Here is a 22021-nt window from a genome sequence, read left to right as displayed (position 1 = left end):
CCAGCTTAGTGCGCACGCACAGAAGTATTTGCGCGCGCTCTATGCGAAACTAGGCATTCTTCGGTCCGCAACCCTCTAAAGCCCCATTTACATTGAAACGGATTTTTTTCCTGGCATCTCCTCAACCACATCTCACAAAACGGAATCACCGAAAGAGGTTCTCGAATATCGTCGACGACGCCCCTTACGCCAGCTTGCATAAGCCTACCATTCAGGCTTGCCACTTTTTGCGAAGGTTCAAGGTAGTTTATAAAATGCTTATGGCATGATTTGATGAATATTTTTCTTGTGTTATTTTATTCAGCTTTTGTTTGCCAAAGTTTGCCAAGGCCAACTTCAAAAGAAAAGAGCAGTAAATGTATCTGAGACATTTATCTTACATTCACATGGACATTTACTTTATATTCACATAGCACGAATGCAAACAGTGCAGAGCACTTCCTTTCCGGACTGTTCCAGCGAGAGGCACACGCCTCCTCCCGAGGTGAACATTCATCAAAGCTTGATTTTGTCATTTATTTGCTCTGTGTAGCAGATGCTTTTTATTGTTTCCCGCGTGACCGTCGTTGTTGCCTAGAACAACAGAAGTGTTGCTCTAGGAAACTTCTGATAGGGGAAGGACACCTAATTTTCTTAAAAATAGCGCGAACCACCTCATGCCTTTATTAACATCTAAGTTCTTTGATTGCGATCAGGGCAGCGTTTCAACCTGGCTTTATTGCCGCATCATATATCTCTATGGTTGCATGCGGGTCCATTCTCGCGCACCATTTTTCCAATAATTTTGAACCGCAGCAACTATTGCGTCTGATTTGGAAGGCAGCTCATAAGCATTTGTACAAGCGAAAAGTTACACGTGCGAAGCTTTTACGCATCATCATTAGGCTCCAATCAGACACTGACGTCTGATATTCAACTTTCTGTATTATAGTTCAGTGTCTGGTTATTGATTTCGAGCCGTGATCTCGCAAGATGATCTATATGAAAAGGTTAGAGTACTGTGTTTACGCCAAGTTGCAGAGAAAACTTGTGCAACTGCTATTACTGCAACGGAAGAGCTTAATCTGGAAATCCTAGTGCATTGGCTTCATTTGCGTAGGATCCTCCTGGCAATCGTTCTGCTGAACAGAAGCAATATTCAGGACAGTCTTTCACTCTCCCATAGTAATTTGCGTAATGCTCTGAACCGTTCCCAATTTGACTAAACATACAGAAAATGTGAACCTATCTTCCTGTCGCAAATGTGCATGTGTGTGTCTATGCGTGAATCAACAATTTCACGTGTTACCTCCGCGTCATTTCATGTTTTGACTTACGTCCATGTAACTCAAACCTGTTTTTTTTATTCTCGTAAACCTATGCCTAGCAATCAAGTATTGTGTTTAATTGTTGTTGTTGTTAACCGTCTATGATGTAAGTTCTTGTTCTAAACACATCTGAATAATGCTCCTCCATAATAGAGTAGAGTTGTGGGAATCGTTCCCCAGATATTATGCCTAAATTTGAGACCTTTGCTTAAGCATTCTAAGGCTTTCTGACAGCGAACCTGTTCTTGGTCGACCCTGCTCGGCTGCCTGTCGTGCAACGCTGCTAACATGGCCTTGCGATATGTGTGAAGTGAGGTTCGGAAGGAAAGGGGGATGGCTTCGCCGTACCGACAGAGGCCTCGCATAAAGGGGGGAAGGAAGTGGCTTGTCGAGAGGGGCGACCTGAAGCCTGGTGGAAAGGGGGCAACCAATGGGAGGCGCAAATAAAAGGGGCGAGGTTGATGCTCGGCGGAAAGTTCGTCATAACCACGGTGTAAGGCAGTGTCACGTGGTCGTGATGGTGAAGGACGAATCAGCTGGGCTGGTAAAAGAAAACCCTTTATTGCGCGAACTTGTGCGCAGGAAATGAAAAGTGAAAGTACAAGCAATGCACGATTTACACTGACAGCGGCAATCACAGTCGTCGGCCGTTAGTAATCTCATCAGCCGTATGTCGCGTCGGCATTTATACAAGTGGCATAGAATATTCTGGCCATGTCATTGATCACTCCGTTAGTTCCGGAATAAGCTATACTGTTCGCAGTTGCGCGTTCGAGCTTATCAGAACAAACCAAAATAATTGGGAATATGCGATATTCCGGCGCGACGCGCGCAAGTCAGCGGTTGTACGTGTAACCGGTCGGTTACATGAAAACAGTAAAAGGAGCGCGCGAGACAATATATGCCCGTTAGGTGTGGACACTCCTGAGACGTGATCGACCAGATAAAGTAACAACGCCACGCGCCCGTCGGTTCGTAGACGGCAGCATATTGGGCGCGAGGCCCACCACTGGAGACGCGGGCGCTGCAATAGCTATGACGTGCAGGGTTGGATCACGTGACCTCGCCTCGCTCTGGCGAAGGGAAGCGGACCCGGATTTCGTGGCGTTTCCGCTTTTGAACAGCGTTAGTTTGCTCTCATTTCTTGTGTGTGAACCCCTAGTGACTACACAGTCCTGAAAAGTGCAGTAAAAGTTATCGGCGGCATGGCACTTTTCTGCTGCGTGCCCCAGTGCACTACGTACGCCAAGTGGCCTGGCGTGAGATTTCACTTTTACCGCTACCCTGCTTTTTACGAGCATGATGCCGCTGTCACCTGCATTTTGTTTTGCTATTTCAAGCCTATGGTGTTAAAATGGATACCGACCACGATTATTCAGATAAAAGCAAGACGTCCCGGCTCCTGCACGAGAGCCTTCCTCACAGTGAAAAATGAATCCGCAAACAGTCCGGTTATGTACGTTTTAAAATATGACGTAGGCAACGTGCGGACACGTGTGGAAAGTTGCCCTCATGACGATTAAGCGAGTGCGCCGTTATCTGGAGATTCAAGAAAGCCAAGAAGTCCAGTTCTTTTCTTTTTCCATTATCTTGGCCCAGTCTATTTCTGTGGCCAGTTGCTTCTGCGTGTTCGATGAAAACTTTATTCTTACATCATACATGTGCTGCTTCAGTCTTTGCTGAAAGTTACCTGTCTCACCGACGTCATTTTGTCCTTGTGTCTTTTTCCGACCTCACGAGTTGCGTTAGACTCTCGACTTCAGTTCATGGGGTTACTTGCTTATAGATTATTTCTGTAAAATGAGCACATAGCCAGTGTCACTTGTTCTTCTCTATGTTGTTTTACGCTACAGGCGAAAACGTGGCCAGCTTCAAACACTGATTCACCTTCCAACAGCAGCCGCGTAGGGTCATACTGCTTTTCAATTAAGCTTTATAAATACTGGACGCTGGTATTTTCACTGCAACATAAAATTGTCATTTAGACCACGGTAAGTTACACCATGCGGCATCGCCATTCAAGTGCGCAAGTAATACGTCCGGCTGGCACACAGTGCATTTGCTATCGCAAAAGAGCCCGAGCGGGACCGCATTTTTCGATCGCGATTCGCCTCTTTGTGCAAGCTGGATAACGGGTCAATCGTCGAAAATTTTAATCCCGATGTGGCTCGGTGGCGGTGGAAAATGCACCGTGTGACAGAAAATTCGCTCAATGAGAAGCAACAGATAGATAATAAAATCGTGCCGCAGACAAACTCATGTGAAATGTTATCTAGCTACAACACCGAATGAGGCACGCGCGTGCGTATGGCTCTGGTGTTTTTGCCTACGATCATATGAGAAAGGTTGCGGCTGCATGAATCTCTAAGCAGGCTGGATTGCTTGCCCTAAATCGGCGAATCCGCTTTCGTCGTGCTTCATAGGGTTATGAGTACTAAACAGGAACGTAAATTTGACTAATTTGACATCCTTGTCGTGTCAAGAGCGGCCCGTTTTTATATGCAAACCCACAATGAATGAAGTTGCACGCATATCTTGCAGCAAAAATATGTTTCTTTGCCGAAAGTACGCGCTAAAGCCCATTCGACGCAAAACGATTCGTCACCTTTTACAAAAACAGCGTGCTCGGCCCCCCTGGTTTCCATATCGGTGGCTATAGCAGACGACGCCGGCAGTCAGGGCGTCTAAGACATTATGGGGAACGTAACATTTGTTTTTTCTGAGCAGTTATTTAGCATTTCGTACAGTCAGTGACGAAGCCGCAGTAGTATTTTACTTTCTTCGTCAAAGTGAAGTGCAACCATAATAATAAAAAAGCAGACGCGAAAGCGGCTGCGGGCTCAGCGGGAGAGGGCTGGCGGAGCAATCCAACCTTGCACGTCACAGGGATGCCTCCGCATGGCGGCGCCACGGTATGTCGTCGCGCCCAATATCTCTGGGCGGGACAACGCAACATGAAGATGAAAAGTGTCGCCGCAGCAACCGGCCTTTCGCGGTATCTCAATTTCTAAGTCAGCGAAGTAATATAATAATAATATCTGGGTTTTACGTCCCGAAACCGCGCTATGATTATAGAGACGCCGTAGTGAGACAGTAGTGAGACGCCGATTATGAGAGACGCCGCTCCGGAAATTTCGACCATCTGGTGTTCTTTAACGTGCACCTAAATCTAAGTACACGGGCCTCTACCATTTCGCCTCTATCCAAATGCGACCGCTGCGGCCGGGATCGAACCCGCGACCTTCGGGTCAGCAGCCGAGCACCGTAACCGCTATACCACCGCGGCGGACGAAAAGTCAGCGAACGCTTCAACGACAGGCTAGTGACTAATGCTGGAAACGCGTGCCGCGTTTGCGCAATGATATAACACACAAGCACGTTTAAAAGAGTTGGAAAAAACGCGCAAACAATAATAATAATAATAATAATAATAATAATTACAATAATAATATCCGGGGTTTAACGTCCCAAAACTCCGATATGATTACGAGAGACGCCGTAGTGGAGGGCTCCGGAAATTTCGACCACCTGGGGTTCTTTAACGTGCACCTAAATCTAAGTACATGGGCCTCAAACGTTTTCGCCTCCATCGAAAATGCAGCCGCCGCTAGACAGGCAATAGCCTGAGAATAGGAGATGGGAAGGGGGGAAGGGGGGAAGGGGGCTCAAATTAGATGTTTTGACGGCTTTGGCGGAGTAGTTGACTACGCAGTGTTCGAAATTGCCCCGTTTGTAAAATTCCCCTCAATACTGAGCCACAGAACAGCTTACCACCCTCCAACAGTAATTCAATGAGCTATAGAAGTTGGATGAAGAAGATTTAATGCCTCAGAGAGGCTTGCCCACGTTTCCATCGGTGGACCTATTTATATCGGGGGCGCCTTGTCATTTTCCTCTGTTACTCTTCAGACAGGTTAGTCGCTGTCAGTACTTTTGTGTGAAAAACGAGAAAATGCAAAATAGATGAGCCTGGCCTTTTCTCGCCTATCAGGATCGTAGTAGGTACCTCACGAATCGTGGAGATGAAGAACGACATTTAGTCCGCAATGCTACTGCAGACACCCGAACTAAAAGTGACTATTGACGTGCTGGGCGCGAAAGCAGCGGTAATAAAAACCCGTAATGCATAAAAAAACCGAAGTGGATTAATAAAGAGAAAACGATGGTGGTGATGAGTGCATGTGCAACCTATACGAGGCCATGTCTAGAAAGCGAGTGTCTTATGCACTGCGCTAATCCAACACAAGTACCAACAGCACCCAGATTACACAAAGCCTCCCTACGCGTCCGTGGCAACACGCATGAGCTATCGGTCTGGAAGTTGGCTCCATATAAGGGGTGAGTTGTCGCAAATTAAAATTAATTTCGCTCGCTCGTGCTACACTTATAAACTAAACTAACTGAAATACCGCGTCTACAGTTATTTATGCAGGTAGGCGGGGAATATGCTCACAGTTTGTAGCCTTGTTAATGAAAAACGAACAAAGAATGAAGCGAGGGATGGTACAGGGGACCTTAATTGCACTGTCTTTAGTGTAAAGTAGTAATTTGGATATAGATGTCAAGAAAGTAATCTTGACGAAACGGCAACTTGCCGCCGGTAGGGATCAAACCTGTAACCTTCGGATAACGCACCTGACGCTCTACAATTTGAGCTAAGGCGGCGGTGATCCCGCCGTCCACTTCATAGCTTATTTGTGTGCATGCAAACGTGAGAGTGTTTGTCAGCGCCACTCGTAGACATGACGCCGAATGTGGAAAACTCGCGATCAGGGTTTTCATTGTAGTAATATTGTTGCGCGTATACCTGCGAGGACAACGAAGAAGAGTGAACGTGCTAGCCGCCCCGAGCTGCAGCTAGAGGAAAGACGACGACGCTGAGGGAGACAATCTGTTGGCCGCTCCTGCGCTCACCTTTCCGACCTAATAAACGGCCCCTTCAGCCGTAACGTCACAGTCGACTTCGCGCGTAACAGAGTGGTGGAGGTGCGGGGTACGCGTTTGCAATGACGGAACCACCATTGCTACACCTTCGTCGAAGCCGTCGACTTGCCGGCCTCACACCATCTGCCACGACCGTGTCCGACATGCCCGAAGAAGGAGACGCCCCCAGGGTTGCGCCTTGCGGTCCACTCCAGCACTATCGAGTTCCACCGCCCTTCGGAGGATAATTCGGAGAAGAAGCTGACGCGTGGCTCGTCCAGTACAAGCGAGTGAGCAAGTCCAACGGTTGGGATGCCGCCGCTCAGCTCACCAATGTTGTCTTCTGCCTTACCAATACTGCGTTCGTGTGGTACGAGAAGCACGAGGACACGCGGACGACGTGGGACCGTTTTGTTCAAGAACTAAAGGCGTGTTTCGGCGACTCGGGCGTCAAATGGAAGCGTGCGGAGCAGAAACTGTCGCAACGCGCGCAGCTGCCAAGTGAGACAATCACCACGTATATTGAAGATGTGCTGAAGCTGTGCAAGGTGGTCAATGCTCAAATGTCAGAGGAAGACAAAGTCAGACATCTGCTGAAAGGCATTGCCGAAGATGTCTATAATTTCCTCATAGGAAAAGAAAACCTGACCTCTGTGACCGACGTCATTCGGCATTGCCGTACTTTTGAACAGCTCAAAATGCGCAGGATTGCTCCAAAGTTTGGCCGGCTGACAAACGTTACGACGGTTGCAAGCGTCGACACGAGCTCCTGCCAAGACCTGTCTTCGACGATCCGACAGATTGTCCGCGAAGAACTTTCCCGCTTGAAGAGCTGTCACGTTCAGCAGTCGACCACCATTTTGTCTATGTGCCACGGGAGGCTGTGACTTCTCCGACCCCTCCGGCCCCTTGGCAACCGATGGTTAGCGCAGCGGCTGTACAGTACAACGCAGCCCCCCAGTAAAGAAGGACCTCACGCTTTCCAGCTCCCAGCTATGACCGGCGCGTTCAGCGTCCGCCTTCCTCGCGACGAGACATCTATCGCTATGATGTACGAGACGAACCGACACACTACACCGGAGATGATGATGCTCGGTTCATCGAAGAACAATCAAGGTTTCGACCTCTCCCAGTCTGCTACTCCTGCGGTGTCCCAGTACACATCTCGCGGATTTGCAACCGTCGCGTAGCCCCACGGTATGGCCAAACACCGCAATTCACACGACCTGCCGGACGACCTCACGACGTCCCGCGTGCAACACACCTTCCGCCAAGCGACGATTATTGGGCACGCAGCTTCCGGAAGCGCTCCCCGACATCGGACAGGAGTTTGACGTCACCACCACGTCCTCGTGCTCCCCGTTCATCCTCACCGCTGCGTCGCACCACGTCTCCTTTGCCATCGGAAAACTAGCAAGCGCGGCCGATCGAGGTGAGGTCGCCGGAAATGTGCTAATGCGAGAAATACCTCCTGCGTTAATGCTCAAGAACATAGTGCGTGTTTTTGTTGACGATGTGCCTGTGATGGCTTTGGTAGACACGGGGGCAACAATTTCGGTAATGAGTGCTTGTTTTAAAAATACGTTGGGACGAAAGGTTTTATTTAAGTGCGATGAAGCGTGGAAGTTTTGCGGAGTGAGTGGTGAGCAGCTGCAGGCTGTTGGTGCGTGTAGTGCTGACGTGTTTCTGGCAGGCCACGTTATTACGAAGGAGTTCGTGATTATTTCCCGGGCGACACACGATGTTATTTTGGGTATGGACTTTTTGCGGTAGTGCGGTTCCACTGTCGACTGCCGCACGGGGACGATATCCTTAAGTGGACACGTACCGTCAGCACTCCTGGAAAACCCTGCGTATGGCGAGACGGCATGGTGTGTCTGTGGCGACACTATCATACCTCCATCATCAACCGTCCGTGTTCCTGTTGTTTGCAGCGGCAACCATTCCACCAGCTTTGATGCCAACTTTGAACCAATGCACATCAACTGTATGAAGAAGAATGTCCTGGTTCCACATTGTGTGGTGTCGATCAAAGGCGGACGCGCTGGCTTATAGACTATCAATTGTTCCACGGCGCCGGTCATGTTACCCGATGGTCTGAAGTTAGCCGTCGTTAGCGGAAAACACGCGGCCTTATCGGTGACGGAGCTTACAGATGTGCCGGAAGAACATCGTAGTCACAGTTCGGAAACGGCTTTTCTGTCAACGGTGAATAAGTCGCTGAGTACGAGTGAACGCCGAACGTTGGTAGATGTGCTTTCGAAGCACGTCTCTCTATTCGACTTTGCACAGAAGGACAAAGTGCCCTCGATCCCTGCTTCTCGGACACGTCATACCATCAACAAGGGTTCGGCAAATCTGATTAGACAGCAGCCATACCCTGTTTCACCAACGGAGCGTCAGATTATGAACAAGCAGGTGCAAGAAATGATGAAAAAAGGAGTCATACAAGAGTTTGCGAGTCCATGGGCCGCTCCAGTGATTCTTGTAAAAAGAAAGATGGATCTTGGAGATTTTGCGTCGACTATCGCCGATTGAATGCTGTAAGGAAAAAGGACGTGTACCCACTTCCACGTATTGACGATGCCATCGACTGCCTTCATTCGGCTCCTTACTTTTCCTCTGTAGACTTAAGATACGGCTACTGGCGAATTCCGATGCATCATGAGGATAAGGAAAAGACTGCCTTTGCAACCCCTGATGGCCTTCTCGAACTCAACGTGATGCCATTTGGGCTTTGCAACGCTCCGGTGACTTTCGAGAGATTTATGGACACTATCTTTCGCGGTTTGAAGTGGAACATCTGCATGTGCTATCTCGACGACGTCGTCATCTTTGGCCTAACCTTCAGCGAACACAATTCACGTCTGGATATTGTACTGAACTGTATCAGAAACGCTGGCCTTGTTCGAAACTCAAAGAAGTGCCACTTCGGAGACCGCCAAGCCCTTGTGCTCGGACACATCGTCGATCAGGATGGCATCCGCCCAGATCCCCAGAAGGCAGCAGCCGTGGAAGCGTTCAGTGCACCGCTCTCTCTTACGGAGCTCCGTAGGTTCCTTCGGCTTTGCTCCTATTTTTGTCGCTTTATAGCCTAAGTTTGCCGACGTCGCGTATCCGCTGACATGTCTGCTACGAAAGAACACTTCATTTGAGTGGACTCTGGAGTGCGACTCCTCTTTCCGTCAACTGAAGTTCCTCCTGACGTCACGGCCAGTTCTTCAGCATTTCAACCCGTCAGCTCCGACAGAACTTCACAAAGATGCCAGTGGCATAGGAATTGGCGCCGTCCTAGTTCAACGCTACGGTAACTGCGAACACGTGATCGCATACGCAAGTCGCTCCCTGAGTAGGCCAGAGCAGAATTACACTGTTACAGAGCAAGAATGCCTCGCGGTAGTATTTGCGATTCAGCGGTTTCGGTCTTACCTGTATGGGCGCCCATTCATAGTCGTCACCGACCACCACTCATTGTGTTGGCTTGTGAACCTTCGTGACCCTTGTGGCCGTCTAGCACGCTGGGCGCTTCGGCTCCAAGAATATACCTTCACCGTCTCGTATAAAAGTCGTCGACGACACGCCGATGCGGACTGCCTTTCACGTATGCCACTCAACACTACAGAGTTTGACGCCAATGATTTCGACCACCTTGTGGCTTCCGTGTCGCCGAATTTCCCAGACCTCAGCACTTTCAAGGACGAACAGCGAAAGGACACTAAATTAGCATTGCTCTTCACAGCTCCTACAGCACGCAGTTTTTGAGTACGCGATGGACTTTTGTATAAGAAGAACTTTTCCAGCACTGGCGCACGTTTCCTCCTGGTGGTGCCGGAAAGCCTTCGGCCAGCGATTCTAAGTGCTATGCACGACGATGCTACGTCCGGACATCTAGGTTCTGCGCGGACGCTCTACCGCACTAAGGAACGCTTTTGTTGGCCTGGAATGCGCGAGTCTATCGAGGTGTATGTGGCCAGTTCCACGTAGTGTCAGCGCCACAAACGCCCATCTGCTGCTCCGGCTGGTCTCCTACAGCCGGTGCCACCTACAAGCACACCTTTCCAACAAGTGGGCACTGACCTCGTGGGCCCTTTTCCAAAATCAGCGCAAGGAAATCACTGGGTAATTGTATGTGTCGATTACCTCGCACGCTGCTGCGAGACGGCAGCCGTGCCCTCCGCAACTGCCATCGACGTCTCGGTGTTCCTGTTGCACCATGTTATCCTCCGACATGGCCCACCTCAGGTGACCATTAGTGATCGTGGACGACAATTTACGACGGATATCGCAGGGGAGCTGCTTCGACTGTGTGAGTCCCACCTGCGTCGCTCGTCGCCATACCATCCAGAAACGAATGGGCTCACGGAACGCACCAATCGAACGATTGTAAACATGCTTTCGATGTATGTCTCGTCCGACCACGAGAACTGGAATGACGTGCTACTATTCATAACGTGCGCGTTCAACACCGCTAAGCACGAGACAACTGGTTATAGTTCTTTCTTCTTGATGTATGCACGCCCGCCACAGCACACACTCGACATAGTTTTGCCTTTCTCTACGCACGAAAACATCTCTGTCGCCGAAACACTCTGCCTTGCGGAAGATGCGCGTCGTATTGCTCGTTTACGCACTGTGGCATCGCAAGACAAATCCAAAGCACGCTGCGACATCCGCCATCGTCCTGCAACTTATCGTCCCGGCGATTTAGTGTTGCTATGGACTCCGGTACGGAGACGTGGGTTATGCCAAAAGTTATTGGCCACATATGACGGACCGTTTGTTGTTATTAAGAAACTCACGGAGGTCACGTGCATAGTAGATCGCCCCACGAAAAGTGGTAGAAGAACTGCTAAAACCCATGTCGTCCCTGTCGCTTGCTTTGAACTCGCCCGGCGGGCTTCGTCTGCGTGGAGAGGAATGTTGCGCGTATACCTGCGAGGACAACAAAGAAGAGTGAACGTGCTGGCCGCCCCGAGCTGCAGCTAGAGGAAAGACGACGACGCTGAGGGAGACAACCTGTTGGCCACTCCTGCGCTCATCTTCGCGACATAATAAACGTCCCCTTCAGCCGTAACGCCTCAGTCGCCTTCGCGCGTAACGATATGTTAAATTTCTGTTGGTTTTCGATCAGTTGTTGGTTTTACTTAAGATTGCATCAAACATAGGAACGAGCCCTCGAATTTTTTTTTCTTTCATTCTTTTGTAGCCTCGCGCCATATTGCTTATTCATGACATAAAGCATTTTTTGTATCAATTTAGGTAATGCTGTTTGCAATAATTATGTTGGCTGCGATTTGAAGAAAATGAACCGCATTTAGAAGTACAAGGTGAATAAAGTACTGAACATTTATTTCAGATCAAACTGAAACAAAGTTCAAAACACGTACACTGCCGTATTTCGACTGCATGCTTAGTAATCATGCTTGCTGTTGGAGAGGAATATGGCACTAACTTATGATGGAAGCACCGAACATCTGCCTGTAGCACACGGCCTTTATGCTTGTAAAATTTTTTCATGCTCTTTGTGGTCCTTGAGGGGCAGTTGAAGAGCATTCTGGAGTTCCTCCAATTTCCAGCGACCACTTTTTTGGAGGCTTTCTCGTCCAGCTGTCTCCCGACGAGGAATGTACGCAGGGAAGTGTGGTAAAATGCATGGTATGGTGCCATGATTTACTCTTTTCGGCTTAAGGGACACCTCGATCACCCTTGCCGGACTTCTCACAAACCCGAAGAGAAAATCGCCTCAGTGTAATAGAGTGACAGAAATCACACTAGAACAAATTTATCAGTGCACTGAGTTTGCTAAAATCCAGAAAAAAAACACAGGGATCAAAGAAATTTGAAAGAGGATAAATCAAGCATGACACGACAAAGTGAAGCCGGCAACGTTTCGGCTAGAGGAAGTGGGAGAAAATTGTTGAGCAAATATTTTCTGAAAAAAAAAAAGACGGAGTCATGCCACAAACAAAGCATTTTCAGGTAAAATACTGTGTGGCAGCACTCCGTTGACTATAATTATGCACCTACTGTTTTACAATTTACGCCAGCACTAGTCTAGATGATCTAAAGGGCTGTTAGGCTTCAAGCTATCCAAGGAAAGAAAACGCGCTTGCGTGTGACTGAAAGACAGCGCGAAATTACAGTAAAAACATCTTTCAAAACACTGAGCAGGCGTACAGTCATAAAGAACAGTATTAAGTTGTCATTGCATTTTGGAAATTTTATTTATTGCTCATAAGTAGCTTCTTTACTCCTGCGAAAAAATTGCAAATGTTTTGTGGGTGATTCTCATCGCTAGCCCCTGAAAATCGCATTTTCCTCTCCTTGCAGTGTCCCTCCCCAAGATGGCACTCGGAGGCAAGCCTCCTGGTCGTTGCCAAGCCTGCTTCGCTTTCAGGAAACGCCGTGCTCCGAGACGACCGATAGACTAAACATCAAAGAGACGGCCAAGAACACCTGCGCGACATGTCTAAACAGAGCAAAGTACGTACCGGTGTGTTTTGTCGGCACGAAGTTCTCTCTATCGACGGCTTTCGTCCATGCGTTCACTCTGGGCAGTGGCGTAAGCAGGGGGGCGGGGGGGGCGGGGCACACCGGGCCCGTAGCCCCCAACCCGAAATTTTTGTTTGCTATGGCATACAGAGCCCAAAATGACACTTGACCACATGTGCTTGCCCGGCCCCCACTCCAAATCAAGGAGGTGCCCCGCCCCCCCCCCCCCCCCCAAATAATTCTGCCTGCGCCCCTGGCTCTAGGGTATAGTGCAGTGTCTAATTAGGCGCGGTGCAGCATTCAGACGTGTTGAACCAATCTTGCGGGTAAATTGCTAACTACTCAACCAGTATAAAACGATGGGGCCAAAGCACTCGATCACAGTTCAGGCGCTTGCTCACATCATACGTGCCTATCGAACGCAACGCACATTCAATGCAAACTGATCCGCTTTTCTTCTACCGCATTCCGCACAACCACGCGGAGTCTCTTCCCGTGTCCTCGCGCCTCGGATGTCACTGCGAGGACGTATTGTTGGTGGGGAGGGGAGGTCATGCGCGGGCCCCTTTTTTTTCTAAATGATGTTGACTAATCTCCCTCGCTTCCTGAAGGTGTAGTCCCTATTCACTTGTTCTACCGGTGAAGATAGCGCCAATTTCTTTCTCCATAAAGAATTACTCATCTCTCTGTACCGGGGCAACGGCAGGAACACACTGACGAACTCAACCAAGAAGAGGAAAGACGCAGTGCGCATACATTGTTACAAATACATTCTGTTGAAAGCCGCAACGCGAAATAAGCGCCGGAAGTACAAGTATTTGGCACTGGACATCAACGCGAGGAAGTAGCGCCCTACTTGGCTTTTCGTAGTTTCGTGCTCACTTAGCATTTTGTTGTTGCGACCGCGCTTCTGTGTTTCTCGCAATTACATAAAACACAGCAGCATGCGATCACGAAAGAACCAGTTATTCGTATCAAACACTTGCATGTTTCTTAAACGAAAAATAGAGGACATTTTTTCGGGGAAATATATTTTAACTCTCTTTGCTAACTGCCGAGCACAAAAATAAGACCTCGAATTTCAATCACATCATTCACGGGTTTTCGCGCTGGTAACATTCTTAATTTCCAGATATTTATTCTAACCTCGGCATTCCTTTTTTTTATTTAGGCAGCGTTTGGTTTCACTTTTATTCTCAGAGTGTCTTTGTTGGTGCTTCATTTTCATTCACCCATTATCGCCGCAAAAAACGCGCGACGTTCGCAAGTCTTCCGTATTGTTAGGATGGGAGTCCATAACCTTTTAGATGTCATCATTAGGATAAAAACAGTCTTTAAGATCTTATATTCCAAATGGTAATATATAGCTTAGTGCTTGTTTCACAGATCTCATCTCGTGATGTCCTAAAATAATGTTTACATTCGGTTTAGACTTGTAGTTTGCAAATAAATGACACAGAAACTTGTTCCACTACTGCTGATAAAACCAGTGAGGCCTACCTCAGAACACCATAAGTTCGTTCCATGCACGACGTCCGGACGAGCTCTTACGCTGTCTCTCCTACCGCGTTAAACAAGAAGTGCTTGAGTGCGATAGTGAGTACAGGAAAAGAAAACAAGTTATCCGCCCCACATGCTACCCACCCTTTCTTATAACAGGCCACGGTGGTCTAGTGGTTTCCGTGCTCGACTGCTGACCCAAAATTATCGGGCTCGTGTCCCGGCCTCGATGGCCGCATTTCAATGGCGGCGAAACGCTAGAGGCACATGTGCTTACATTTCGGTGCACGTTGAAGTACACCGGATGGATAAGAGAAGCTCCAAATTAAAGAAAGTACAATCCTGTTGTTTACACATGCTGATGACGTCGATGTACTGGATTTGCTTGGCGGTTCGTTCTCCGATTTCAGCACTCTGTACGAATCAACTGATGGCCCGTCAAACAAAATGTGGCCTTTCATTAGGGAATTGATGTATCGATGCATTTCGCAGTTTGTACCAAAAAGGAAAACAACAAAAAAAGAAACGAAAAATTGCGCGCAGCTGTAGCCCTTGGTTGACGAAGGACCTCGCTCGCATGGGGCGTGAAGTTAAAAATGCGAGAACTAGATACAAAGATCATCCAACAAACGCTAATGCAAAAACGACTACCGAGCTAAGGGCTATGCTAGAAAACGGCTAAGAGCAACTTTAGGCAGTGCGTACGTTGCGTGCGTTACGGCGTTCATTACGTAAGAATGACCCGTCCCGCATAGTGCGCACGCTCTGTCTGAAAGGTGGCGTACTGACCTAAACAACGCCTTAAAGCCGTGTTCACACTGTAAGATTTCCGGTTGGTGATGAGATCTCCGACACGTTTAACGACTTTGCGCGACCGGGAAACGGCCTGGGAGAGCCGATTATTCGGAGACCGATTTTCGTAGCTGTTAGGAAATCATAGCATTTCGTAAGCGAATCAAAAGGACAAGTTGTGAGATAAAGAACGTGAAATCCCTAACGTGAGAGTGTCGGCGAGTTGCTAATTCATCGTCAAGAAAAATTTCAACACCGCAGAAAAAGAACACCAATAGGCAAATGGGCGTAATGTGCCTTAAGAAGATAGGGCAGAGCGCAGACGTGAAAATTGTCGCTTCTTCGCCCCAAAAACTGGAAACACTGCGCAAGCTATAGCGACTTCCGTTAGCACAAGAAAAGACGGCTGCCAGATCAAGCAGAGGGAATTGTTTGTACCCTGTGTCGACAACGTGGTGTAGGTCATCCCGGTGTCATGCGGCAAGAAATACGTCGGCCAAACTTCGAGATTCCTCAACGCACGCTTCCGTGAACACCGCTAGAACATGCTGAGTGGCAACTCCAGACAATTGAGCGCTCATTGCAAAGGGTGTGGTTGCGTTCCTGCTTACAATCAAACAGAAGTGATTTAGAAAAGTAGAAACATGCTTACTAGGGAGATTGCAGAAGCGACCCAGATTGCGCGTTTGGGGGAAGCGTGCATCAGCATGCCTTCCATAGATTTGCACAACAAGGAAGCACATTACCTTTTCTATGCGTATGGAATTGTAAGATAGCCTTTTCAATCTTCTAATCTTCTAACTTTGTCACCTGTTAGGTTTTATGCGTGGTGCTTGTCTCATCTTCTTTTGCGCAGTTCTGTAATATTTCCACTACATATATGTGTTTTTTCCGAATTAAAGATAAGTTGGAAGTCACCGCTAGTCCGTGTCGCCTGCCTTTTGTCCGTTCCCGTTTTTTCCGCACTGTTGAAATTTTTTTCGGTGAAAGCATTTTTAGAATTGTGAAAAGTCCTCTGGTGTAGAGCTTTGCACTTTGGGCAATAGGAACGCTGCTACCTGCGCGGCTGTGGTTGTCACTGATAAAATGTAGCAGCGTGAAGACGCTGCTGGCGTTCTAGCATGGCGTCTCTCTTCTTCAGCTATGATATAGATCGTCTCAGTAGATCTAGCGGGCTCAATGAGCCCATGTTCGCGCGAGCTAGAACTGCATTGCGAACACGGCTCTTTTGATGCGACAGCGCCTACTCGCGTGACAGAACAGGATTCGTAGTGAACGGAGCCTGACGGACGCAAAGTCGGCAGTACTAAAACTAGTGAAAAGAAAGCTCACATGCCCACTGGGATGGTACGATATTGCCGTGCTTACGATGCGGTAAAGCCAGCACTGATCAAACACTCTAAATAATATACAAACCCTTGCGTATTAATAAGGAGAAAACGTTGGCGGCGATGAGTTTCCAACCTATGCGAGCCCACTGGACAGACACCATATATCTTACCCACTGGGATAATCACCCTCACTTCCTTAAGGCGTAGATCATAAGAATGCGTCGTACCGGTGGAGATGGCTCCATTTGCTTTCTCCATAATTAATTTCTCCTCTCTCAGTACCAGCGCTGCTACAACGAGACACTAACAAACGCAAGCAAGAACAGAAAGGATGCCGCGCACATACAGCCTTACAACGACCTTCCATTGGACGCGGCACCTGGAAGTAAGCGCGGGAAGTACAGGGGCTTGATACTGGATGCCATCCGGAACGAAGAGCTCACCACTCGGCTATTCAACCTTTTCTCCTCACTGAACTTTTCACAGTTGCGATAGCCCTACTGCGTTTCTTTCCATTACATCAAACACAGCAGCTTGCGATGACGAAAGAACTGGTCATTAGTAGCAACTCTCACGCGTTGTCTGGAGGGGTCTCAGAGGAAATTTTTCGGGCTAATAATTTTAAACCTCTTTACTCACTTCCGAGCGCAATAACAACTCCGATTTCACTCGCAAAGCTGCATTCGCGGATTTTCGCGCTGATACCTTTACTCGTATCGAAATTTCGCACATCATCTCATATTTATTAACGTTGAAGTTTTTTGTGTTTCATTACTCCAGCGTTTAGTATCGCTTATACACTCACAGTGTCTCTATTGGTGTTTGCGCGTCTAAAAAGGACCAACGCAAGGAGGTTTTTTAGGGGCGTAGCTCCTATTAGTCTAACCTTGTCCCATGTCAGGCGTAACCGTGGCAGTATCTCCCGAACAGTATAATAGATGGCGCTGTCCCATAGAGATAGAAAAATAAATAAATAACAAAATAAAAAAGAAAAATAAAACAAATAAAAAATCAAAATCAAAACAACAAAAAATAAAAATGAAAAATAAAAAAATAATAAAAATACATAGAAAATACAAAAAATTTTAAAAATAGAAAAATAAAAAAAAGAAGGAAAAACGGAAAAAGGAAAAATAATCAAAGCGGCGTATCGCTTTAATTACTGCTGGGCGAAGCCACTGAACATTTCACGTGTACACACGATGGCTTCAGGAGCTTCGCCCAAGCTCTTTATCATTGACCCGTGGAAATGCTCTAATTTTTTACCCTCCTTGGTCCAACGTTAGCGTGACTTCCGCCGCATTTGGAGGGCAATTCACAAACTTTTAGGCGCCATCATTATGCTGAAAAGAGAATTTAACACCTATTTTGAAATTCGTATTTATAGTTCAGTGTTCGCTTAACTAATGTCCTCTCATGCATTCTCAGAACGGTGTTTATAGAAAGATTAGGTACCTATTTTATAAAAGAAGCAATAGGGAAACTTGTGCCGCTCCTGCTAACAAAACGAATGAGGCTTACGAGAGGATCATCGTACAGCTGGCTTCGTTCACGCTGGGGCGCTTGAGGTAACGCTGTTCATCTTTAAAGCGGTTCCACAGACAACTGCAACCGCTCTCCCATTGTAGATATAGTACGTGGTGTTCTAAATCATTCGCCTTTATTTATAAGCAACCAGCAAGAGAATTAATTTTCCATGGCTGAACTCGTGTGCTTAGATTCAGGTGCACGTTAAAGGGACCGACAATTGATTTTTCTCGACCCATTTTTTTACGGCGCGACAGAAAGTCCACCCTTCGCAGTGTTTGTAGCTGCGGTAACTAATCGCAAAAGCACGTAGTTATTTTACAAGCATTATTCTTCGATCTCAAAGGCTCTAAAAACGGATGCACCTTTCCTCCAGCAACGCTGAGAATCGATAGCGATGCCGCCAGCCCTTCTCGTAATTTGTGAAAGCTATCGTTCTGCTTTCGCAGAAGTTCCTGTAACTATGCTTGAATACCTTTATTTATAGCCTTTCAACTGTTTTTGAAAATAGATGATGTGGCATTATACACCTTCTCTGTATTTGTACCGCGTTGTGTGCGCATGCGTCCAAGGTTGCCTGCGCCGGTGTCATGGGTGGCTTGTCCCGGAGTCGTTACTCTCTCGATGCACGAGCCAAGCCAAGTCATCGAAAACGTCACTACGCATATGCGCGGCCGCGCCGAGTAGCAGCGAGCGTCATTTCTGTGACGAAGTGTAGGAGCAAAACTTTGTCGCTCCAAAATCTTAGCGACATGAAAACTGCGTGCACGGTTGCATGAGCACGCTGAGAAGTTGCTCCAGACGCGCTGACGAGCATAGGATCATTACGTCACGCGAAGGCAGCGCCACTTTACTGCATACTACTAACGCAGGCCGATATGTACATTTTTATGGAGTAATACCTTTTAATATAAAGAAACGAATAATCTTTCAATACTGACAAAAAAATCGTCGACCACGTACAGCAATCAACGGTCACGTGGCCGGGTTCATCGGATCGTTCATGTTTTTGCCGCCAGAGGCGCCCCAGGTCATTTTTTCGCGCCTTTCAATTAAGAAGTAAAAATATAATGCCACCTCTCACGAAAAAAATGGATTTGTTTGTGTCAATGCGACGGACAATCTTTCCATCAGTGGAGTCAATCCATTTCATGTTCTGGGCAGTTGTCGGTCTCTTTAAAAAAACCCCAGCTGCATGGTTGTTGCAGCGCTGAACGACAAAGACGTAGAACCAGAAAGCACAGGACAATCACTGGTTCGCTTTCTAGATCTACGCCTTTGTCTTTCAGCGCTGCTTCAACAGCGTATATATTCCAACCGGCCTGATTTTCCATTCTGCAAGCCCAGGTGGTCTACACGCATCCGGACTCCCCCACTACAATGTGCCTCAGAATCCTGTCGTGCTCTGGCGCGTACGACACCAGCGAAAATTGTGATTATTGAATTTTTTTGCCTTTTCTTCTAAACCAAACAGTAACGTCCCTCAGGCTCAGACTCCATTAATTCGACGGCTGACCGCTGTCCCCTAGTAAAGTACATTGTATGCTGAATCGTCAACAATTTTTCTAAGGGCTGTCGGAGTGTTTGTACAGCTTATATCTGTCCTAGAGTTAAGATCATGGAACTCTCAGTTCCACCACCCCTTCCCTCATGCCCTAGAAATACAAAGAATTATCGAGAAGCCTTCACCAGTCCTAAACGATAGTTAGAAGAAAGAACACCAACAATGGCCCGGTACAGAGCCGTATATTCCGGCTCGGCCCGGTATATTGCGTTCTTTCTTCGTCCTTCCGTGTAGAAATTTTTTTCTGCTCGTATACCTGCGCCAGTTCAGTGTTTTTTCGTGTGAAAATTTAGACTGCGTAGCGTTCTCTCATATAGGGGAGCGCAATGAAGTAACCCAGATTTCTTTCCTCTTTCCAAAACCCCACACATTTATCTCGGCGAGCAATGCACCTCGAAAGACATTGTTTTCATCTCTTATACTAAGAATTTCCGTAAGCACTTACACAGGCATGATAACATTGAACAATGGCTATGATTTCTTTTTCGTTGCTTCAGTGTCTTTTTAGTTATTTATTATGAGATTTTGTTGCTTTGAGTTTTTTGGGCTGACCTACGTTTATTTCCTTCATTTGCGTCTCAATCATTCAATATCTATTGAAAGCAGTGTGATCAAATTCAAAGTATTTCTTTATTCTTTTCTCACATACCCAATGCAGGAGAGCCAAGCAGCTCTGCTGCATCGTGTAAGGATAGAAATCACTTTTATCATTGAAACTTAACAAATTGCTGATCTTTTGCGCAAATGTAAAAATCGGTAATCATAAATTATGCATATAGTCGAAAGGAACATAGAGTAATAATAATAATAATAATAAATAATAATAATAATAATAATAATAATAATAATAATAATAATATAATAATAATAATAACAATAATAATAATAGTAATGAAGATATTATTTAAAAAAAATAATAATATCTGGGTTTTCACGCCCCGAAACCACGATATGATCATGAGAGGCGCCGTAGTGGAGGGCTCCGGAAAGTTCGACCACCTGGGGTTCCTTAACGTGCACCTAAATATAAGTAGACGGGCCTAACATTTTCACCTGCATCGGAAATGCAACCGCCGAGGCCGGGATTCTTCTTAATTCTTAATTTCTTCGTATCAGTGAACATGATGTGAGTGTTCCTAATCGAATCTGGTAAACTTGGGGTCATGAGGCCCTCGGCTGGGGCTTCAATACTGTATTTACGAGCAATGGTCGCTGGTCTTTTGATCAGCTGTGCCGCCTCATCAAGGTGGACAGCGTCCTACGGCCAACACCATTTGTGCGCATGGCGCAGATAGTTTGGGGAAAATAAATGTTTCCAACACAGAATTGAACTTTCTCATTTGTCGTTCCTGCACACATTCGTGCATGCTGTGCTGAGTAAAGCACAGCTGTCCTGAGCTAGCATGAAAGTCTAGTGAGGATGGCCAGATCATCCACAGGCGAATGATTAGCGCATTAATGGTTAGTCCCTTCAAAAATTGTTCAAATGGATCAACAGTTAATCCCGAAGTAGTAACATTCGCTATCCAAGAGATGACTTCTCAAGATCAACAGTTAACGCTGACAAGGTAACATTTGCTCTCCCAAGGATCATTTCTGTTAACCAGCCATTAGTCCTCACAGGAGTAATATTCGCTTATCAGGGACCATGTCCAAAAATCAACTGTTAGCAATTACAGGAGCAACCTTTAGTTCTCTTGCAGTTAATCCTTCGAAGACTAACTGTTTATCCCCTTGCACTTCTTCTCCAGAAGGACTATTGATTGTGGCACATCAGTTGATCCCCAAAAGGACTAACCTCTCTACCCCTTTTAGTCCTTTTTTTTCTTAAAGTGTACAGTTCCACTTCCCTGTAATTTCAGCCTATGCAACCGTAATCTTTATTATATAATCATAATTGTTGTTGTTTTATGCCCCAGAACCAGGGTATGATTATCAGCGATGTCGTTGTGTACGATTTTGGAAATATCGACCACCCAGTGTTCTTTACCGTGCATCTAAAGCTAAGCTCATGTGCCTCAAGCATCTTCGACTCCCCAGAAAATTCCGCCGCCGCGGCTGGGATACGTAATATTTATCAGCAATGACACGCGGCGAATGCTACGTGCTTCTCATTAGGATGAAAAGTTAGGCATGTTGGCACACGTGCATTACGAAATAAAGCAGTGCAATAAAACGTAGAGAAAGCACGACGAGCTTGGAAGAGAAGACGAGCGCTCGTCCTGTGTTCTTTCCGCTTAGTCTAGATTATGTACTTCTCGTCATTAGAACGCGCCTTATCAATCATTTGGTTTTGATGCTTGCACCACGGCTTCCTTTATTGAAATAAAAAGTCACAGTTTCGCCGCAAGGGCGAAGCAATGAATGCGATAGAAAGAAACTAATGCTATACGAAGTGAGGCTTGCCAATGGATACTCTCAGTTTGAACAGTTTGAATAGCACTCCTGTTGAGAAGGCGGCCGAAGCAGCGAAGGAAGCTAGCGTGCTTCAAGTGTCGAGCTGTGACACTTGATAGTTCGCGCTCATCTTCTGTTTGTTCGCTTAGCGGCGTCCCTTGAGCTCGAGTGACTTTCGTGCGCTCCGT

This window comes from Rhipicephalus sanguineus, chromosome 10 (genome assembly GCF_013339695.2).
Source record: "Rhipicephalus sanguineus isolate Rsan-2018 chromosome 10, BIME_Rsan_1.4, whole genome shotgun sequence".
Lineage (NCBI taxonomy): Eukaryota > Metazoa > Arthropoda > Arachnida > Ixodida > Ixodidae > Rhipicephalus > Rhipicephalus sanguineus.
This window is presented reverse-complemented; position numbering follows the sequence as displayed.